The following is a 21,611-nucleotide window of genomic DNA, read 5'->3' on the forward strand; positions in this document are numbered from 1 at the left end:
TGTACATATGTACCACATCTTCTTTATCCATTCCTCTGTCGATGAACATTTAGGTTGCTTCCATGTCTTGGCTATTGTAAATAGTGCTGCAATGAACATTCAGGTGCATGTATCTTTTTGAATTATGTTTTTGTCAGGGTATATGCCCAGGAGTGGGATTACTGGTTCATATGGTAGCTCTATTTTTTTTTTTTTTTTTTGCGGTGTGCAAGCCTCTCACTGTTGTGGCCTCTCCCGTTGCAGAGCACAGGCTCCGGACGCACAGGCTCAGCGGCCATGGCTCACGGGCCTAGCCGCTCCGCGGCATGTGGGATCTTCCCGGACCGGGGCACGAACCCGTGTCCCCTACATTGGCAGGCGGACTCTCAACCACTGCGCCACCAGGGAAGCCCTCTTGTCATTTTTATCATGTATGCACTCATTTTGCAATCATTTACTAAGCCTCTACTTTGTGTTATGTACACAGTTAACATGAGAGGTGGGGAGAGACAAAGATGTGTAAGGATTTCCATAAAGAAATCCCCACTTCCTGAAGGATAAAATTCAAAGCCCTTCGCAAGCAAAGATTGGACGCCGTAAATCCAAGGGGATAGTAAGGTTTTATATATTTTTTAATATTCAGGAAGCTAGTTTTGTCTCTAGAAATGTGAAGAGTGCCTCTGCTTCCCTCCAGCCCCTCCAAGGAGCCCAACTCCACAAATTTCCTCAATGGAGGGCCGCACCACGTCCCAGCCAGCCTTGCTCAAAGCTCTTCCCTTGGTAATTGACAGCTGGGGGATAAACCCACTGAGGCCCGCCTCCACGCCCCTCCGTGCTAGACTGAGTGGCGCAACCCAGTGGGAGTGGCTGCTGGCTCAGCCAATGGAAGGAAACGGGAGCAAGGGCCTGTGTAAACAAACCCAGAGGTGCTGCGCCTTGGGCTCCTCCCCCACGTGGGGGCCCGAAGGATCCTTGGCCCAATGCCTATACTGGACTAACGTAGCGTCCTTTCAGCCAATCAAAGCTGGTGTCTCTCTCAAGGAGGTGCTCCACCCCGAGGGAAAGAACTCGGAGCGAAAAGACAGGCATTAAAACCAATCAGAAGCTGAAACTTCTGAGGGAGTGGGCGGGAACTGCTTAACATTTAGACCAATAAGCAGCACACGTGCCCTTCTAGGTGACTGAGCGGCATCCTCTTTGGTCCAATAGACGAATGGGGCGGTGCCCAACAACCAATGGCTTGGGTTCGGGGGCGGGGTGAGGACCAGTGTGCAGTAAGAGGTAACCTAGCGAGTGATAGCGGCGCTCCTTGGGTGCTGTGGCTCACGCTTTGGTACTACAGGCCGAGACTCTTCTGGCGACGACGACCTCTGCGGCGACGGCTCAGGTTCTCGGAGGAGTAGCAGAGTACGGTCTGGAGGAGGGGCTTCTGGTCGCCCAGGTGGGCTCGGGCGCCCGGGCTGCCGGGGAGGGGACCCGCGGGAAGCGCCGCTCTCCCGGCTCTGGGGGCACACTGCGCCTCCCTTTCCGTTGCCGTCGGGGCTGTGAGGGGCGGGGCGCGCCTCCCCGAGGTCCTGTGAGGAGGGTAAGCCGGCGGGTCTCATGTCGTGGCCCTCGGCGAGAAGGGGCATCCGCCGGCGTCAGTCCCTGCCCCTCGGGGGCGCTAGGCGGTCTTTAGTCCCTTTCTCCCCGCACCGGCGCGCTCTTCTTCCCCCGCCCCCAACTTCCCTGACCCCCTAACTCATCCCCCTTCCAATACTCGGGCTGAAGTCTCTGGCTTGCGAGTCCCTTTACTGCCCGGGTGCAACACTGCCAGGCAAATTGACCAGTGCTGCCTCCTGCCGTCCTCCTCCCGGAGATGGGAAGGGGGAGGAGTTGCGCGTTTTCGCCCCTCCCCCATTCGCGGGTCCCCCTGCATTATTTGCGCTTCTTAAACTCCCTGCGTTCCCGCGTTACTCTCACCTTCATTCTTTTTTTTTTTTTCTGCTGTCTTTTTAAAAAAACATCTTTATTGGAGTATAATTGCTTTACAATGGTGTGTTAGTTTCTCCTTTATAACAAAGTGAGTCAGTTATACGTATACATATGTTCCCATATCTCTTCCCTCTTGCGTCTCCTTATCTCACCCCTCTAGGTGGTCACAAACCACCGAGCTGATCTCCCTTGTGCTATGCGGCTGCTTCCCACTAGCTATCTATTTTACGTTTGGTAGTGTATATATGTCCATGCCACTCTCTCACTTTGTCACAGCTTACCCTTCCCCTCCCCATATCCTCAAGTCCATTCTCTAGTAGGTCTGTGTCTTTATTCCCGTCTTCTTCATGACTTTTTTTTTCTTAGATTCCATATATATGTGTTAGCATACGGTATTTGTTTTTCTGTTTCCAACTTACTTTACTCTGTATGAGACTCTAGGTCCATCCACCTCACTACAAATAACTCAATTTCGTTTCTTTTTATGGCTGAGTAATATTCCATTGTATATATGTGCCACATCTTCTTTATCCATTCATCTGTTGATGGACACTTAGGTTGCTTCCATGTCCTGGCTATTGTAAATAGAGCTGCAGTGAACATATTGGTACATGACTCTTCTTGAATTATGATTTGCTCAGGGCATATACCCAGTAGTTGGATTGCTGGGTCGTATGGTAGTTCTATTTGTAGTTTTTTTAAGGAACCTCCATACTGTTCTCCATAGTAGCTGTATCAATTTACATTCCCACCAACACCTGATTTGAGTTAGGGACCTTGGCCACTTGTCTTCATCCTTCCCTTAAGCGAGTGAGCCCTTTACTCCCTCCCATCCCCTACATTTCATCTTCATCTCTCATGGAAACTGACATTTTCTACTTGCCCCTTCCAGGCTGCAGTAAGGTGAATGCAAGAGAGGCAGAATACACTGTACAGGGAGCTTTTCAAAGTTGGGGACTTTAATCGGTTTTGTTAATGGTAACCCATTCTTGCCTTCCTGAAAATGGCATTGATCATTATATCCTTTCTAGAATCTGTCCCATTATAGTTGTTTTGGTGATAATTTTTGAAAATGCAAATGAGAGAGGTTTACTGGAAGCAAGAAATTTTAAAATGTATCATTATTATTTTTTAAGTAGATAGAATTGGATTATACTTTAAACAGCTTAACTGGGGGTGTCCGAGAGTGTGCAGTGTAAGTAAGGGCTTGACCACCCTACTTTGTCATGAAATATAGGACATGCTTTAGCTGTATGGTGCTATGTGATTTGATCACACCCAGCCTATGGATAATATAGCATTAAATCTGTTTAAAAACAGCACTCTCTATTCCCCTTTCACAGAGAATTTTTATTCACCTTCATAGTATATCAGTTTGGTTTCAATAGTGTTGGTTGTAGCCATATGTTTCTAGATAAAAGTATAAATTATGTTGTGCCTAAATAAAATATGCCAGGAATTTTATGGGGAAAAAGTAACATGATATTCAGTTTTGATTGAGACTTAAAGTTTTGAAAATATTAATTTAGATGTTGGACAGTGAGGATTTTGTTTGAGGGGATGGAGGAAATGGAAGTACTGGGATAAGCCTGATAGGTCCTTTACCCTGTGTGCAGGGTGGGGAAGAGGGAAGAAAGAAAACACATGTGTACAAAGCCTAGTAGATTCTAACTGTGCTTAGTTTCATGACTTTACATGAATCGCAGATGTTTTTCCTAGTTCTTAGTGGGGAAATGTAAGCAGTGAGTTTAACATCACATCCACTGCATTTTGGCCAGAATTTTGCAAGCTTTTGTGAAAAATTCTTATTGTTTTCCTTATCCTATTTGTGACATATATATCAATATGCCTCCTTGTATTTTACTATGTTAAGACTGTATCTTGTATATAAAGAAATAAGTCTAATAGAGTGAATTTAAAGGAGTCTTTACTCTGAAGAGGCAGCATTGTCTAAAGGACCATATGTTTGAGCCCTGTTAATACAGAAAATCACACTGAAAAGAAGAAGATCTTAAAACTAACAAATGTTCAGATGTCTAGAACAACAACAAAAAAAATTATGACAGAATTATTAGCAGTCATCAACTAAAAGTCCTATGAATTGGTCACTATTGTGAGTTGGTATAAGGCTTCAGTTGAAAACCAAAGTTCAGTCTTTTCAGGTGTGTTTGTGCTTAGTAATTACTCGTTTGCAAATTTAGAGCACTATAGTTATGATTTCTTCTAGAGACCTGTCTTTAAGGAGCTCATAGTTTGATGGAAGAGAGACCTGTAAACCAAGAATTAAATGCAGAGGGAGAGCTTCTGCAGTATAGGTGTGTACAGGGCAAAGAGAAGCACTGTGGCGTGGTGTTCTGTCCTCATCTCCTACTGCTCTAGACTTTCTAAAATGCCATTTCCCAAACTACATGTTTATTTCACATACCTGGGCGTTTCTCTGTAGGTACTGTTCTCTCTTCTTGAAAGCCTCTTCCACGTCTTATGTGCCTGGTGAGGTTCTACTTCAAAATCTTCTTGAAGCCTCCCACTGCCTACCCTCCATCCAAGTAATTATTTTCTGTATTTTTTTGTTACCTTGTTATAAGTAATTACAGTTGATTCTCATTATTCATGGTGATTATGATCTATAAAATCATGCAGAACACTAAATTAGTGAATATTGAACCATCGCTCCTAGGGAAAATATGTACATTTCTCACATAGATTTAATCTTAAATCCTAAATTCAACTCATCCTGGTAGATTCTATTTCTTTATTTTACAGAAGAGAAAATGAGGTGCAGAAGTATTAAGTGACTTGCCTGAGGCCAGCCCCTAATAGGTGCCAGAGTTAGGATTCAGACCCTACTGGCCCATGAGCCAGAGCTTCCTGCATTACACTGCACTGCCCCCTACTGTCTGTGTCCTTAGTCATCCCCATGAGAGCTGAAACTAAAGAGCAGAGCACTGCCTAGTTCGACCTTAGCTGGGAACGTGCTCAGGAGTGACTCAAAACTTTTGACACTCTGTGCATGTCCATGAATGACTGCGAAAGCATCATCAATACTGATTTGGGGGTTACAAATAAATTTTAGCAAGTAGGCAAATTCGCAAATACAGGATCCACAAATAATGAGTATCAGCTGTACTTGTAAATAAGCCCTGGAATCTATTTCATGGTAACTTTCCCTGCAATCCACTGTAGAATGTGCCTTTAGCTTCTTTGAGAGTTCATTCTCTTATTCATTTGTTCAACAAATATTTATTAAGCATTTACTATAAGCCAGGCTCTGTTTTAGACTGTGGAGAACAAACTAGAGATTAAGCTGCTGCCCGGGACTTCTCTGCTGGTCCAGTGGCTAAGACTCCACACTCGCATTGCAGGGGACCTGGGTTGGATCCCTGTGCAGGGAACTAGATCCCACATGCTACAACTAAAGATCCCACATGCCGCAACTAAAGATTCCATGTGCCACAACTAAAGATCCTACACTGGCAACGAAGATCCCACGTGCTACAACTAAGACCTGATGCAGCCAAATAAATAAATAAATTTTTTTTTTTAAAAAAAGCTGCTGCCCTTACAGATGTTAAATTTGAATAAGAAAGACAGACAGCTAACAGTCTGGAGCTCAGGAGAGAGGTCTAGTTTGGAATTAGAGATGAACTTGACCAAGGTGAAACCCTTTGTGGTCCCTCCCACTTCACATCCCCTAGCATACTGATTTCCAGAACATTTCTGTTCTACTCTGTGCATACACTCTTTTGAGCCTCTCTACTTGTTATTAGTTGATTTTGAGGCCATTTACCCACGTAACTGGAAGGATGTTCTAGAAGAATCATACTGATCTGGTCTTTAATTTCTGCCTTTGCCACTTACCAACTGAGTGACTTTAGTCAAGCCGTTGAACTTTTAAAGCCTGTTTCCTAATTTCAGAAGTGGTGATCTGATGTGCTAGGCCCTTGTGGGTTGCAAGGAAGAGACACACATATTACTTTTGATGATGAGGGCTTAATGTAAACTAGAATGGGATATCATCTTAGCCACCATATTGTCCCTTGGCCCTAGTGCTTTCACAACCTTATAGAACAATAACTTAGCAGTATTTAGGATAGGATTTAAGCTTTGGAGACCTACCTTCTTTTACTTTGTTCACCCAACATTTGTGTTTCCTAAGAGAGAGTATCTGATTGGATTGGTTTGTCACCTTTTAAAATGGAGAACCCCGGCTGAGAAGAATTTTGAACCAGGCCATGTCCTAGGTGATCTCCCTCAATTTCAGCCTGTAGATTGTTCTTAGTTAGAGCTCTGAGTCTGGTCCGGAGTTTGTGGCCAAAGAAGTAGGATTAGTTTCATGTATTATCTATGACACAGACTGTAGCATATACAAAAAGAACCCTTTGGAGACAGTTTCTTCAGAAAACAACTGAATATAGAGTGGTCCTTAGAGTTTTTCATGGACTTCTGTCCAATTCAGATACCTATCTAACATGGTCATAGACGGTGTCTAATAAAGCACCTAACAAAGTACCTGACACATGTCAAATATTGCATAGATATTCCTTTTGGTATTGCATTTAACATGATTATAGTGTGTTTATTTGTTCATATGGCTGTCTTCCTTACTAGACTGTGCTCCACGAGGGAGGGTTAACATCTTCATCCTCTATCTTTAGCACTTAGTTCAGTGCCTGATACATGGTAATAAATGTACAAATGTCTAACTTGAGGAATTCCCTCACTCTTCCTAAAAAGATGGAAGGATAGGAAAGCTTCCCAGAGAAGGTATTGTTTAAGCTTTTTTTTTTTTTTTTTTTTTTTTTTTTTTTTTTTTTTGCAGTACGTGGACCTCTCACTGTTGTGGCCTCTCCCTTTGCAGGGCACAGGCTCTGGACACACAGGCCCAGTGGCCATGGCTCACGGGCCCAGCTGCTCTGCAGCATGTGGGATCTTCCCAGACCGGGGCATGAACCTGTGTCCCCTGAATCGGCAGGTGGACTCTCAACCACTGCGCCACCAGGGAAGCCCAAAGCTCATTCTTAAAGAATGAGTAGGAATGTTTTCCAGGTGAATAAAACCTTGAGGCAGCAATCAAAGTAGGGACTAGCAGGTGCAAAGGCAGAGATATAAAAAGATAATGAAGTTTACTCTATGCTCCTGGTAGATTAAGACAACAAACAAAAAGCAAACAAACAAAAATCACCTCAGGAAAAAACTATCAGTGGGCTTGGCCAGAAGACCTGTCACACCTGAATTAACTATGACCACAGCTGCTCAGTAATGGATGCAAATTTTAGGGAGAAGGTGTAATATTCTCAAGTTGTTGGCAGGGTATCAGTAACAGTTTAAAAATACAAATATTGACTTTTGGGAACTATTACACTGTAGTGAAATTGTTTACTTCATCATGAAGTTCATATGTGTCCTGTACTGTTCAAGGTGTTGAAAATGTAATCAAACTTATTCTCAAGTGGCTCACAAGCTAACAAGGAGACAGATGGATGAACTGATTTATTATGTAAGTGAAGTAATAGAGATATGAATAAAATGCTATCTAAACCAGGAGAAAGGAGTATTTCGTGATATGGAACACTGGGGGAAGATTTCCCAAATGAGGTGGTATGTTTTTTTTAAGTCTTTATTGAATTTGTTACAATATTGCTTCTGTTTTATGTTTTGTTTTTTTCGCCACAAGGCATGTGGGATCTTAGCTCCCCGACCAGGGATCGAACCTGCATCCCCTGCATTGGAAGACAAAGTCTTAAGCACTAGCCCGCCAGGGAAGTCCCAAATGAGGTGGTATTTGAGCTGGGCCTTGGTAGGTAAAGAAGTAGGGGTGCACTGTACTGAAAATAGGGACTTTATGAAGATAATTTGTGGTAGGAAAGATTTAAGAATTATCCATATTTGCCATATCTGTTTTGCGCGTTCAGGTAATAGTTACATTTATTCAAGCAGTTTCTCTAAGCATAAGATGTGAATAGTTATGCCATAGTAGAATTTTGTGTCAAAATAAACTGGGTTAAACAAAGGTTTCTGAAATGCAGGACATCTCTAGAGCCTTTATTATATTAATGTCTTTTGTGAAGCATGGCTCTCCAAAAGGGCTACGTTGTATTTAACCATGGCTTATCTCCCCATCCCCACCCCCGCAGCATACCTAAACATCTTTTGGAACAGGATTACATGAGACATAGTTTGAGGAATGATGAATTAAAATATGTTTTTACCAAACCAAGGTTTATTGGTAGTCTCCATGTCCACTGTAAAATAATGTATAATTCTATAATCTTATAGAAAAGAAGGAGAGACATTTGGAGAGAAAGAATACATTCTAGCCAAAATATCATCATCTTGGTCAATAAGTCCCAAACTTAAAAAAAATTGTTATATGATCAAACCCTCCCTTGAAAAGTATGGCTTATTCATATTTTGAAATTCTCTAAGGTGATCAGAGACACCCTGGGGCATTGCAGAACTAGAGCAGGAGTCCATGGTGGTGGCAAAGGCAGAGGTCATTTTGGAAGTGGTACTCTTCCACCTTGAGAGAATTTTTTTTTTTTTTTTTTTTTCGGTACGCAGGCCTCTCACTGTTGTGGCCTTTCCCGTTGTGGAGCACAGGCTCCGGACGCGCAGGCTCAGTGGCCATGGCTCACGGGCCCAGCCGCTCCGCGTCATGTGGGATCTTCCCCGACCGGGGCGCGAACCCATATCCCCTGCATCGGCAGGCGGACTCTCAACCACTGTGCCACCAGGGAAGCCCGAGAGAATGCTTCTTTTATTATGCATTCATTTTAGGCCATGTTAGACATATTTTGCCAGATGGGTAATTTATTTAAAGGGATACTGAAAATCCACACCCTCTTCTGATTTTGGAATTTTGGGGGTTGTAAGCCAATGTTCTCTTTTCAATAAGATTTGGTTATATGAGCATTAATTAATGACCTTGCTGTATAATTTTAATTCATCTGTCAAATTCTGGTTATGTGATTAACTCCCAAGGTATTGTTAAAATTAAGGAAACAATGATCATGTTTTTGATAGCGCACTGAATTTGAAGTCAGATCTATGTTTGAGATTTGTCACTGCCAACTTTCTGTTTGAATGACCTTGGGCACAGCTGTCTAACCATCTGTGGCCTCCCTTTACATTTTTCTTCCTTTCCCATTTTGACAAAATGAAAGTACATAGGGTTAGTATAAGAATTAAATGATGCATATAAACATATCTTATGAACTCTGAGGCACTATGCAAATAAAAGACAGACTGAAGGAATGGAATGTATCCAACTTAATTTTCATTAACATTTTATTTTTAGTTTTAAATTTTGTATTATAGAAATAATACGTATTTACCATTGCAAAATTAGAAAGCATTGATAGGCAAAAGGAGGGAAAAGCTACAAAGCACTTCATAGATCTACCATACTGAGATGATTAACATTTTGATGGATATATTTGATGGATGTGTGTGTCTGCATTATTTAAAAGAAATGGGTTCGTTTTGGATGTTTTGTTTAGTCACTTTACTTTTATAAGTCCCCTAAGAGTACATTTGCTTGGTTCAAGGAATTGTTAAGTCTTTTGCTACATATTGCTGTATATAATGAGAACTATAATAAGAAAAGGAGCTGACTTCTCAGGCTGGTGAACGTAGAACTTTGTGGTAATCTAATATCCTGCACCACTTCAGAAGCTTCATGCAAGGCACATTCAGAAATGAACTTGATGTATGTACATAGTTATGCTTGGCATTGTTTGTAATAGCATGAAAAGGATGACTCCAGTGTGTCAACAGGAGCTGGTTAAATAAACCTTGAAACATCCAAATCATGCAATATTGTATAGTTGTGAAAAGAATGAGGAAGAGCGAAAGAAGGGTAGAATAAGAATATACATTGCTTATAATTGCAAAAGAAATTCTGAAATGATATATGAGAAACCAATGAAAGAAATAGTGGGAATGGGATTTTGCCATATGCCTTCATATATATTTTATATATTAAAAAATTTTTTGAGTCATGTTTTTGTATTACCTTTTCAAAAAATGAGTGAATGAATGAATCAAATGGAGTTAAGAAAAAGAAAAAGGGATCTGAGGTGCTGCCCATCTCTTTGGTACCAGGTGAATACATAGCAACAGTAGAAGAGATTGGAAGAGAGGCCCCAGGAAGGAGTGGCAGCCTTGTTTTTCTTATTTTACTCAGTTTTGTATATTTAAAAAATATTTTGAGAACAATGAACCGATTTGAAACTGTCAAATGGCAGTACCCATTGCTTCAATAGCTGCATTGCTTTCTTTTTCATGTACACTTATAGTATTTTTTCATATGCATACATATTATTTTTGATTGTATTTACACTTTTAATATTTCTAAACTTATCTAATTGTATTTTTTCCATGTTGCTATAGGAGGACCTTTAAAAAAAATGAAGGTAGGGCAGTTTTATCTAGTGCACATCCCCAAAGTGGTCTAATCTACCTCAAGGGGCAGGAAATTCAAGCCCTCTAGTTTATATGTGACATACATACATGAAGAAAAATAAGAAAAGGAAAATATTTGAATATGTATCAATGAAAATAGCATTTCTCCTTGATTATAAAAGAAAGCACACTTTTTTATAACAAATCAGAAAACAAAATATAAAGAAAAATATCTTAAATTTTCCACCCAAAACATTCTATTTTTTGCTTTTTGGACCTTTATTATGCATATAAACTTTAAAAAAATAGAATTATATATATATTTCTCCTAACTATTGAGATGCTCATGTAGTTTTTTTCCTTTGCCTGTTAATATGGTAAAATACATTTTCATATTTCTTAATTTTAGACCATCCTTGCATTTCTGGGCTGAGCCCTATTTGATCAGAACTTCTTTGTTTATTTTTAAATAAATTTCTTGACTTTATCTGATCCTGTTTTATTTGAAATTATGTTTGTAACATGGAAATTGGCCTGTGATTTTCTTTTGTGTTATTTTTGTTCTGTTTAATGTGTTGAGCTACCTGTATACTAATCATTAGGAGGTTCTCTTCATTTGTCTGTGTTCTGAAACAGTTGCATGGGGATTACCTGCTTTTTGAAAGTAGGTACTTTGTGGACCATAGACTGGTCTTGCCCACCCTTTAAAATGCATTAAGGGAATTCTCTAGCTGTCCACTGGTTAGGACTCCGTGCTTCCACTGCAGGGGACACAGGTTCTATCCCTGGTCGGGGAACTAAGATATCCCAAAAGCCGCGTGGCGCAGTCAAAAATAAATACGTAAAATAAAATGCATTAAAATCAGGGGAAGTGAAGTTTTAACATAGTGATTGCAGTGTAAACAGAAGCAAAACAGTGTAATTATCTAATGAGAACTTTTGTTTGATAATCGTGTTCTCAGTGTCTTTTTGCTACCAAGGCTAGTGCTGAGGTTACACTCACCATCTGAGGGTTTACCAGATGTAACTGTCTAGTTCTGAGGTGTTGCACATATACTAAATGTGCCTACCAGGGCTCTGCTTTATCCCCACAGAAAGCAAAAAGTAATGCAGTAAAAATCTATGTAGCTAGAAGATTTTGAAGAATGGGGTATTCTGGTTTAATTTATTAACTTTGGAAGCATAAAGGTGAAAAAAATCCTGAAGTTTAACTCCCTGTTGAATGCAGTTCTAATACATAGCAAATAATTCCACTTTTCTTTAGTAAGTTTGATATCTTAAGACCTATTTGATGTTTTATTATTGAATCACTAAAGTGTATTAGGCGCATATTTGAAGATCTTTTTTAGAACTTTAGGTGTAAAAGGATGTAAATGGTATTGCATGAAATCAGGCTGGGTGGGAACTGATGCCTGGTTAGTATCTATTTCGGACTAAATCTCTGATTGCTGCTTGTGTTGTTATCTAACTCATTTAAAATAAAGAACATTGGGTTGAGGGTGGGAGTTGTGAGGAGAGTATGTCTTTTAATTGGATGTCTTTATTTCATATCAAGATAGGATATACAGGGTACTCCCCTGGCTTTGGACCTATTGAAGGAAACACGTTTTTCTACTTGCTGTAGACCAGTGGTGCTTCACAATCACATTGCTGGGCCCCACCCAGAGTTTCTGATTCCACAGGTCTGGGCTGGGGCCTGATAATTTGCATTTCTAACAAGTTGCCGGGTGATAATTGATGCTGCTAGGCCAGGGACTAAATTTTGTGACCAGTTGCTGTATACTAACTGTAAATTCTAGAAATCTGATTCTAAAAGAAAGCTAAATTTGGTCTGGGAGTATAAGAAGTGCACAGGTTATGGGGCAGATCATGAAAGATTCAACTCTCTGCTGCTGCTCAGCATAGTGTTTGTGTTCAGGTAATGAGCAGTATACAGAGATATGACACAATTCTTGTTTCATGATTGGAAGTCCTAGCCAAATATCAAGTGAGATATTTTGTTTCATTTGCAGAGCTTAGAGACCAGGGGATTCTGGTCAAATAGGATTAAGTGATTAATCCCATGAGAATGGGGGTTATTTATATGTCCCTTTTGTCTTTCCCACTTAACATTTAGCCTTGCTTTCGAAGGGCCTGATATTTTTTTTAACTGGGAAAGAGCTTTGAGTGCCTATTAAATTGAAAGTTTTTGTGTTTTTAAAGATGTTAGCTATATTTTGGGCTTCCCTGGTGGCGCCGTGGTTGAGAGTCCGCCTGCCGATGCAGGGGACACGGGTTTGTGTCCCGGTCCGGGAAGATCCCACATGCTGCGGAGCGGCTGGGCCCGTGAGCCATGGCGGCTGAGCCTGCGCGTCCGGAGCCTGTGCTCTGCAACGGGAGAGGCCACAGCAGTGAGAGGCCTGCGTACCGCAAAAAAAAAAAAAAAAAAAAAAAAAGGTTTTAGCTATATTTAGTCTTAACATTTTTTAAACAGTAATTTAAGTTACTAAGAGAAACTTTTTTAAAAAGAGAACTCACTGAAATTATTTTATATGTTGGAGAATATCATTTGCTTCATAAAACATCAAGCATACTCTGGATTTTCTTTTCTTTTTTTTAGTGATTTGCCATTACATCGTTTGAGGTAATACTAGTAATTCTTATAATCCCTCTGAAGGTGAAAAATGAAGGCCAAAATCATAGATCTGGCACAGAAGCTGGATACAGGAGACAGCTATGAAGGAATAGATAGATGTACACACACATTTACACACACACACATAAAATACACATACATACACATATATATTTTTTAATGGTTATTATTGTTACTGTTTTAACTAAGACAAAGATACCTGTGTTGAACTTAGGCCTCAGCTCTGGAAGCCACACCTTTTCATGAAGGAGTTTTGCTTCAACAAGTTTCTCTCACTTGTCTGCTACCTAATTTATTTTGTTCCACTGCTGACACCCTCAGTTTTAAAGTTGACCAGCTGGTTCAACATCGACTGTTGGAGGAATAACTGGTGTCATACACAGCAGGTTGGGCAGACTCCCTACGTGGAAACATTCCTGTTTTGCTCCCACCCCCACAGAGGAGAATTAGGAGGAGAAAAAGGAGAGTAGAACTAGATCTTACAGACCAGGCCAGTGGTTCTGAAGCTTGTTGCACAGCAGAAACAAGCCAGTAGCGTTCTAATGCACAATATAGATTTGGGGGCCCCACCCCGAGACCTTCTGAATCATGATCTGCTAGAATGGAGCCAGGGGGCTGCATTTTTAACAACTGCCTGAAGTAATTTTATGTAGCCAGCTGGGCTGTATGCCTCAGACCAGACCAGTGCTGGTCCTAGGTGAATTTTCACCAGCCATGGTAAAAGTAAAAAAAGTTAGGACCACATAGTATTTTTCATAAAATTGCATTTATTAATACAAAGAATTATTTTTTGCATTGAATTAAGGCCTTCCTATGTTTTTGGATGTTAAAATATCCCTTTGTAAAATTATGTTGGTAAGGATGTTTTCTATTTCTCTTATTTAGTTAAAACAAATTGCAATCTTATGTTCTCCTCAAAATCCTTGTGAAAATTTCCTAGTCTGTGAAATCCTAAAGATTGAGTATCTCTGATCTACTCATTTTTGGAAATTGTTTTTTAAAATACTTTGGAATACAGGTCTATAGAGGGTCCAAAATCTTTGGCTAGATAAGTTTTTTTAAAAATTAAATTAAATTTTTAATTTATTTTTGGCTGTGTTGGGTCTTTGTTGCTGTGCTCAGACTTTCTCTAGTTGCAGCGAGAGGGGCCTACTTTTTGTTGTGGTGTGCTGGCTTCTCTTGTTGCACAGCGTGGGCTTCAGTAGTTGTGGCTCGTGGGCTCTAGAGCGCAGGCTCAATAGTTGTAGCGCACAGGCTTAGTTGCTGTGTGGCATGTGGGATCTTCCCGGACCAGGGCTCGAACCTGTGTCCCCTGCATTGGCAGGGGATTCTTAACCACTGCCCCACCAGGGAAGCCCTAGATAAGTTTTAGAATTCAGAAATTTTCAGATTTTAGAGAGATCTTTTCTCGGGGGTCTGGTGCAAAACCCTTAGTCGCACACATTAATATTTCTGAGCAAAACAAGAGTATTCACACTAAGTAAGGTAAATTAAGGCTATATATAGCTTCACATCAGTTCAGGCCAAGTTTTACTGTCAATTGAGTTTTGACATGAAGTGTATGGAAAATTTTTAGTTTTTAGAGCTTTTTGGATTTTGGAATTGTACATAAGGGATAGGATAGACCTATCTGCTTTCTCATCCTAAAAATGCCAGCAAGCTTCAAATTAAATGGAGCTTTGTATGTTTATGGTAGGGAATAATTTATTTTGATTTAACGCACTAGTGTGTGATGTATCCTTATTTGTATTTTCCTTCCAAAGACCTAGTCCTTTTGTTGAATAGCGTTTTTCTTCACCCTGCTTCCCCTACTCCCATTTGTAGTATTTGAGAAAAATCAGAGTTTTATATCAGAGCCATTCTAGAACTAAAGTGGGAAGAGTGAGAGTGTAGGGTAGTGGCTAAGAACATGGGCTTTGGAGACAGAAAGACCTAACCTTAAGCCCCAGTTGTGGCACTCACTAGATTGTACCTTGCTTTAACAAATATCTGAATGTCAGAGAATTCATCTGAAAAGCCAGGATAATAATAGCATCTATATCAACAGGATTGCTGTGAAGGTTAAGAGAGAATGTCAGTGAAGTACTTGGAAGAGCTGTTATTCTATTCTCATCTTTTTCCCCTGGTATTTGGGTAGATTACTTGCTTCCTCTGTGTAACTTAACTGTCCCATGGTAGCCTCTCTTTCCCTTAGAGCAGGGGTCCCCAACCCCCAGGCGGCAGACTGGTATCGGTCCCCTGCCTGTTAGGAAGCAGGCCGCACAGCAGGAGGTGAGCAGAGGGTGAGCGAGCGAAGCTTCATCTGCCGCTCCTCATTTGCTCGCATCACCGCCTGACCATCCCCCCCACCACACGCCCCAGTCCGTGAAAAAATTGTCTTCCATGAAACCCTGGTGCCAAAAAGGTTGGGGACCACTGCCTTAGAGGTTCTGGATAAGCTTGCTTCAAACATTTTCCCAATTCATGATCTGCTTCTGTTCCATTCTTGCAACTTAAACATCAAATCCTGCCTCATCAATGATTTCCACACCAAAAAATCCACAAGCTCCTAAGCTTTATATGGGCCTGGTAGTTTTACCAAAATTTGAATGTCTTAGGGTAGAGTCCACATTACACAGTATGAGGCCTTTCACTACCTGAAATATATCACTCTTAACTTTTTTCATCTTTGTTCCAGTACTGTGCTCCCACTAACCAGGGAAACCTTTCCCTTTCTCCCATGAAACAATTCTGCTCTTACCCTGGCCCCTCAAGGACTCACCTTCTACCCCAAATTAATTTTCAAGGAGTTTCTTCCACCCTGAATGGTACCTTTCCTAAAAAGACTTCCAGTGAATACAGTTTTCTCTACCTCATTACACATGTATTTGGACTACTTAGCTCCTTTTTCCCCACTTTGCTGTGGAAAACAATTCTTTTCTCTAGAAATATATCAAATAAAATGAGCATGTGTTCCTTTTTGGTGACTTTTGTTGAGATCCATGGTATGGATTTCTTCCAGTTTACATAATCCTCTATGGCAAGATTTTATACCTAGCCTTCAGCTCATGAAGAGAATGTTGTAGCCACCTGGTGTTATTAAACACTCACATAGTAAATAAGAACATGTAAAGTATTTTTGAAGAGTAGAATTAGGATTTTTTTTCCCCTCAAGAGTAATTTAACCTGTCAAAAACAGATTCTTGAGTGATATTGTCACTGGCTGTGGGGAATAATTGTTGATACTCAGTGAAGAGTACTCAGCGCAAATCCAGGCCCCTGAAGGCATGGACTTACCTTCCTAGCAAATGAGATTTAGCATACAGCATTCTAGAAATGGCAGTTTGTCAACAAATCATTTATTGAAGACCTAGTGGGCACATAAAAGCATACTACAAAGTGTAAAAGATTTGATTCTTGCCCTCGAGAAACGTCTAAGTTTATAAATAGACTGTTCCCAGAACAAATAACAAGTAATGCTCACTGGAATGTAGGTATAATCAAATGTGAAACGGTGATGGAGGTGGGGTAGACCTTAGGCAGAGATTGTATTTAGGTTTCTATAGTGGCATTTCTTTTTTTTTTTTTAATTAAAAAAATTTTTTAAAATATTTATTTATTTGGTTGCATTGGGTCTTAGTTGCAGCAGGCGAGCTCCTTAGTTTGTGGCTCAAGGGGTCCTTAATTGTGGCTCACTGGCTCCTTTGTTACAGCATGCATGTAGGATCTAGTTCCCGGAGCAGGGATCGAACCCGGGCCCCCTGCATTGGGAGCGCAGAGTCTTAACCACTGTGCCACCAGGGAAGTCCCATGGCATTTCTAATACTATTATGCATTTAAAAAAAAGCTAAACTGTCCTCAGATCAGTCTAAGACATTTAAAAGCCTTTGTTATTCAGAAAAGTTACACATATTTCATATGTAATAATTTGCCCATAGGAGTGTTTTGATTAATGTTATCTGCTAAAGATTCAGTCTGCAATATTTTCTCTGTTAATAGTATATAATATCTTGTTGGAGCTGTATATGGAGAAGTCAAGGTCCCTATGATAACCACCACTTGATGTTATCCTGGGAGGACAATTGATGGACTTTACCTGGGGAAGTAGAACTTGCCACTGACTGTAGTCAAGTGTTGATTCTACCTTTGAAAGTCCCTTTAAATGCTTTATGGAGAGCATTTTATGTCTGTTTTGTACATTTCCAGTAGGATAATAGTAATATCACAGAACATTCTAGGCATTGTTTCTAAAAGTTTGTGAGTTGTTAGAATAAAAATGTAATGAATAGATAAATAAGGCAATTAATTAATTAGGGAAATGCTTGGTAGTTAAGACTTCTCAGAGCAGTTAATTTACTTGGCCATGGATTCTTTTTTTTTGGCCATGCCCATGCGGCATGTGGGATCTTAGTTCCCTGACCAGGGATCAAACCTGTGTCCCCTGCAGTGGAAGCACAGAGCCCTAACCACTGGAAACCACTGTTTTTTTTTTTAAATTTTTTGCGGCATTCACAAGACTGATGTTTTGTAAAACACCAATTTGTGAACTACTGTACTGATGTAAGAATTAGGGAAATTGGGATTTGTACTATTCCACGTAGTGTTTGCCACTGTATTAGAGAAATTGTTCTTAGTTTTTAGTCTTTCTGTATATCAGAATCACCTATAGCAGTTAATAGGAAAAAATACAGATTTTGGGCCCTGGCTCAGGCCTAACAAGTCATATTGCTTAACAAGCGTATTAACATTCTATTTGCAAGCCCTTTTCTTGCATCCAATGAAAGGATGGAACATTTGTGTATTGAGGTCAATATAGGAAAGCTTAGCAGAGTGATTACTTCATTGTTTTCTGTTAAAGGCAATGCAGCTTCTTCTCCAAGAACAAATGAAGTGGAAACAGAGGGGATAAGGTCATTCTAATTGTAGACTGACCTAGAACTTGTTTTTAAAATCTCCATATGCATATCCTACCTGTCCTCCGTATACTTTTCCCACCCTCAGAAAAGTTGAGCTACTCATTTTGCCTCCTTTGCACCTTTATCTTCCACCAAATGATGGAGAAAATTTGTTGGGTTTATTTACTCAGTAAAAGAAGACTTTGTAAAACAAGGAGGCAGATAAATTACTTTAGTGCAAAATATAACATGGCATATGAAACTATGTTCTACATTGTGGAAAGAAAATCAAAATGGAGTTGGTATTGCTAAGATAGCTCTTTAAAATGGAGCTGTGGGCTTCCCTGGTGGCGCAGTGGTTGAGAGTCCTCCTGCCGATGCAGGGGACATGGGTTCGTGCCCCGGTCCGGGAGGATCCCACATGCCGCGGAGTGGCTGGGCCCGTGAGCCATGATCACTGAGCCTGCGCGTCCGGAGCCTGTGCTCCGCAACGGGAGAGGCCACAACAGTGAGAGGCCCGCGTACCACAAAAATAAATAAATAAATACATAAATAAATAAATAAATAAAATGGAGCTGGGAGGCCATTAGTGAAGTGTCATCTCAGCCTGGATGGACTCAGCCTGGATGGAATCTGACCTTTTGACCTGATGAAGTCATCCAGAACATCTGCCAGAAACGCAGGATACTTATTGGACACTTGCCCTAAAATAACTGTAACAGTCTATCTACTTACCGGACCCCTACCCTGAAACAACTTGTGCCTTAAGGACAAATATTTTCTGATTCGTGTCATAGTCAGTCACAGTTCTCACCAGGCAACTTTTTTTCCAAGGTGAAGCCTATAATATTCTTTTATTAATCTACAGGTAACAAATGTAATGCAGACATCGATCATATATTGGAATAGTAGAGAAATCTCTGGAGCCAATAGAACTGGGTGCTCCATTAAGTAGCAGTAACGGTAATTTAGCAACAATCACCATTAAAGGCAAACATGTATGCATAATTATGGAGGTGAGCTGTTAAATAGTAAAATCGGGACTTACTAATTACAATCAAATAAAAGTTAACACTGATTACTTATGATATACAAGGCACTGTTCTGAACACTTTATTTTTTTAAATTGAGTTGTAGTTGACTTACAATATTATATTAGTTTCAGGTATACAACATAGTGAATCAAAATTTTAATAGATTATACTCTATTTAAAGTTATTATAAAAGAGTTGCTGTATTCCCTGTGTTGCAAAATATATTCTTGTAGCTTATTTATTTTATACAATTTTATACATAGTGATTTGTACCTCTTAATCCTCTACCCCTATCTTGCCCCTCCATCCTTCCCTCTCCCCAGTGGTAACCACTAGTTTCTTCTCTATATCTGTGAGTCTGTTTCTACTTTGTTGTAGTCGTTTGTTTTATTTTTTAGATTCCACATATATAAGTAATAACATACAGTATTCATCTTTCTCTGTCTGATTTATTTCACCAAGAATGATGCCCTCCAGCTCCATCCATGTTGTTGCAAATGGCAAAATTTCATTCTCTTTTATGGCTGAATAGTATTCCACTATATATATCTATTATATACAGATCAAAAAAAATATTTCTGCAATTTATGTTAAAGAGTGTTCTGCCAGGACTTCCCTGGAGGTCCAGTTGTTAAGACTCTGTGTTTCCATCGCAGGAGGCATGAGTTTGATCCCTGGTCGGGGAACTAATCCCACAGCCATGTGGCGTGGACAAAAAAACAAAACAAACAGCAACAAAAACAGAGTGTTCTGCCTATGTTTTCTCCTAGTAGTCTTATGGTTTCTGGTCTTACATTTAGGTCTTTAATCCATTTTGAGTTTATTTTTGTATATGGTATGAGAAAATGTTATAATTTCATTCTTTTACATGTACCTGTACAATTTTCCCAGCACCACTTATTGAAGAGACTGTCTTTTCCTTGTATATTCATGTCTCCTTTGTCATAGATTAATTGACTGTAAGTGTGTGGGTTTATTTTTTGGCTCTCCATTCTGTTCCATTGATCTATGTGTCTGTTTTTGTGCCTGTATCATACTGTTTTGATTACTGTGGCTTTGTAGTATAGTCTGAAGTCACAGAGCATGATATGTCTTGCTCTCTTCTTCTTTCTCAAGATTGTTTTGGCTATTTGGGGTCTCTTGTGTTTCCATACAAATTATAGAATTATTTATTCTAGTTCTGTGAAAAATGCTCTTGATATTTTCACAGGGATTGCATTGAATCTATAGATTGCCTTGGGTGGTATGGTCATTTTAACAATATTAATTCTTCTGATCCATGAACATAGAATGTGTTTCCATCTGTTTGTGTCTTCTTTAACTTCTTTCACTGGTGTCGTATAGTTTTCCAAGTACAAGCCTTTTACCTCTGTAGTTAGATTTATTCATAGATATTTTATTCATAGATTTTTTATTTGGAAGCAATTGTAAATGAGATTGCTTCCTTAATTTCTCTTTCTGATAGTTTGTTGTTAGTGTATGGAAATGGACCAGATTTCTGTATATTAATTTTGTATTCTCCAACTTTACCAAATTCATTAATGAGCTCTGGTAGTTTTTTGGTGACATCTTTAGGATTTTTTTATGTATAGTATCATGTCATCTGCAAATAGTGAGTTTTACTTCTTCCTTTTCAGTTTGGATTCCTTTTATCTAATTGCTATGGCTAGAACTTGCAATACTGTGTTAAATAAAAGTGGCAAGAGTGGGCATCCCTGTCTTGTTCCTGATCTTAGAGGAAATGCTTTCAGCTTTTCATGGTTGAATATGATGTTAGCTGTGGGCTTATATATGGCCTTTTGCCGCCAGCCGCGGCAGGTCCTCAAAGTGCAGCAACGATCGACGAGAGGGGGTAGGGAACTGAATGCACCAAGGTATGGGATCAGAAGGGCACAAGCAACTGATGGTTGCAAGGCAAATTTAATAACAAAGCATAGCCATATATACACCCCTAAAGCAGGGACTTTGCATAGTCATTGTAAAGTAGAAACTTTGCATAACCTTTGTTCTGTGGAACTAGTCTTTCATCTTAGGCCTAGTCGCCACCATAACTGCATTAGCGGGTTTATTGTCTCTTGGTTTAGTCGCCACCTTATCTGCATTATCTGCATCAGCGGATCTATCGCTTGTTCCACAAAGGCACCAATTTCCCCTCCAGGATTGCTTTTCCTAGCTTTAGGGAACAACCAGGGACTCCCATTAACTGAGCAGGTCCCTGGAGCGATCTGGCCAAAGGCCACCTCTTTTTTTACGTTCATACCATAAAGTCCAGGATGCATACCAAGGAGAGTACAATCGGGCCCTGAGGCTTATGAGGGTCTTAATGGCGCCTTCCTCAGAGGGCAATGCTCGCCACAGCCTTTATTATGTTGAGGTATGTTCCCTCTATACCCACTTTGTGGAGAGTTTTAATTAAACATAGATGTTGAATTTTGTCAAAAGCTTTTTCTGCGTCTAGTGAGATGATCAGATGATTTTTATTTTCAATTTATTAATTAATGTGATGTACCACATTGATTGATTTGCAGATATTGAACCATTTTTGTATATGTGGGATAGATCTCACTTGATCATGGTGTATGATCCCTTTAATGTTTTGTTGGATTCAGTTTGCTAATATTTTATTGAGGATTTTTGCCTCTATGCTTATCAGTGATATTGGCCTGTAATTTTATTTTTTTGTAGTATCTTTGTTTCTTGGTATTAGGGTGA

General features: G+C 40.0%; 1 protein-coding gene across 1 annotated transcript in view; it reads left to right on the top strand.

Annotated features, from left to right (window-relative positions):
* Nucleotides 1–1,242: 1,242 nt before the first annotated feature.
* PAIP2B (poly(A) binding protein interacting protein 2B) overlaps nucleotides 1,243–21,611 on the top strand; it is a 50,380-nt gene continuing 30,011 nt past the window's right edge. Inside the window, exon 1 of the mRNA XM_067007435.1 lies at nucleotides 1,243–1,420. The gene's annotated coding sequence lies outside the window, so the exon portion shown is untranslated. The remainder of the gene's footprint in view (nucleotides 1,421–21,611) is intronic.

This window comes from Kogia breviceps, chromosome 11 (genome assembly GCF_026419965.1).
Source record: "Kogia breviceps isolate mKogBre1 chromosome 11, mKogBre1 haplotype 1, whole genome shotgun sequence".
In the NCBI taxonomy this organism is placed as follows: domain Eukaryota; kingdom Metazoa; phylum Chordata; class Mammalia; order Artiodactyla; family Physeteridae; genus Kogia; species Kogia breviceps.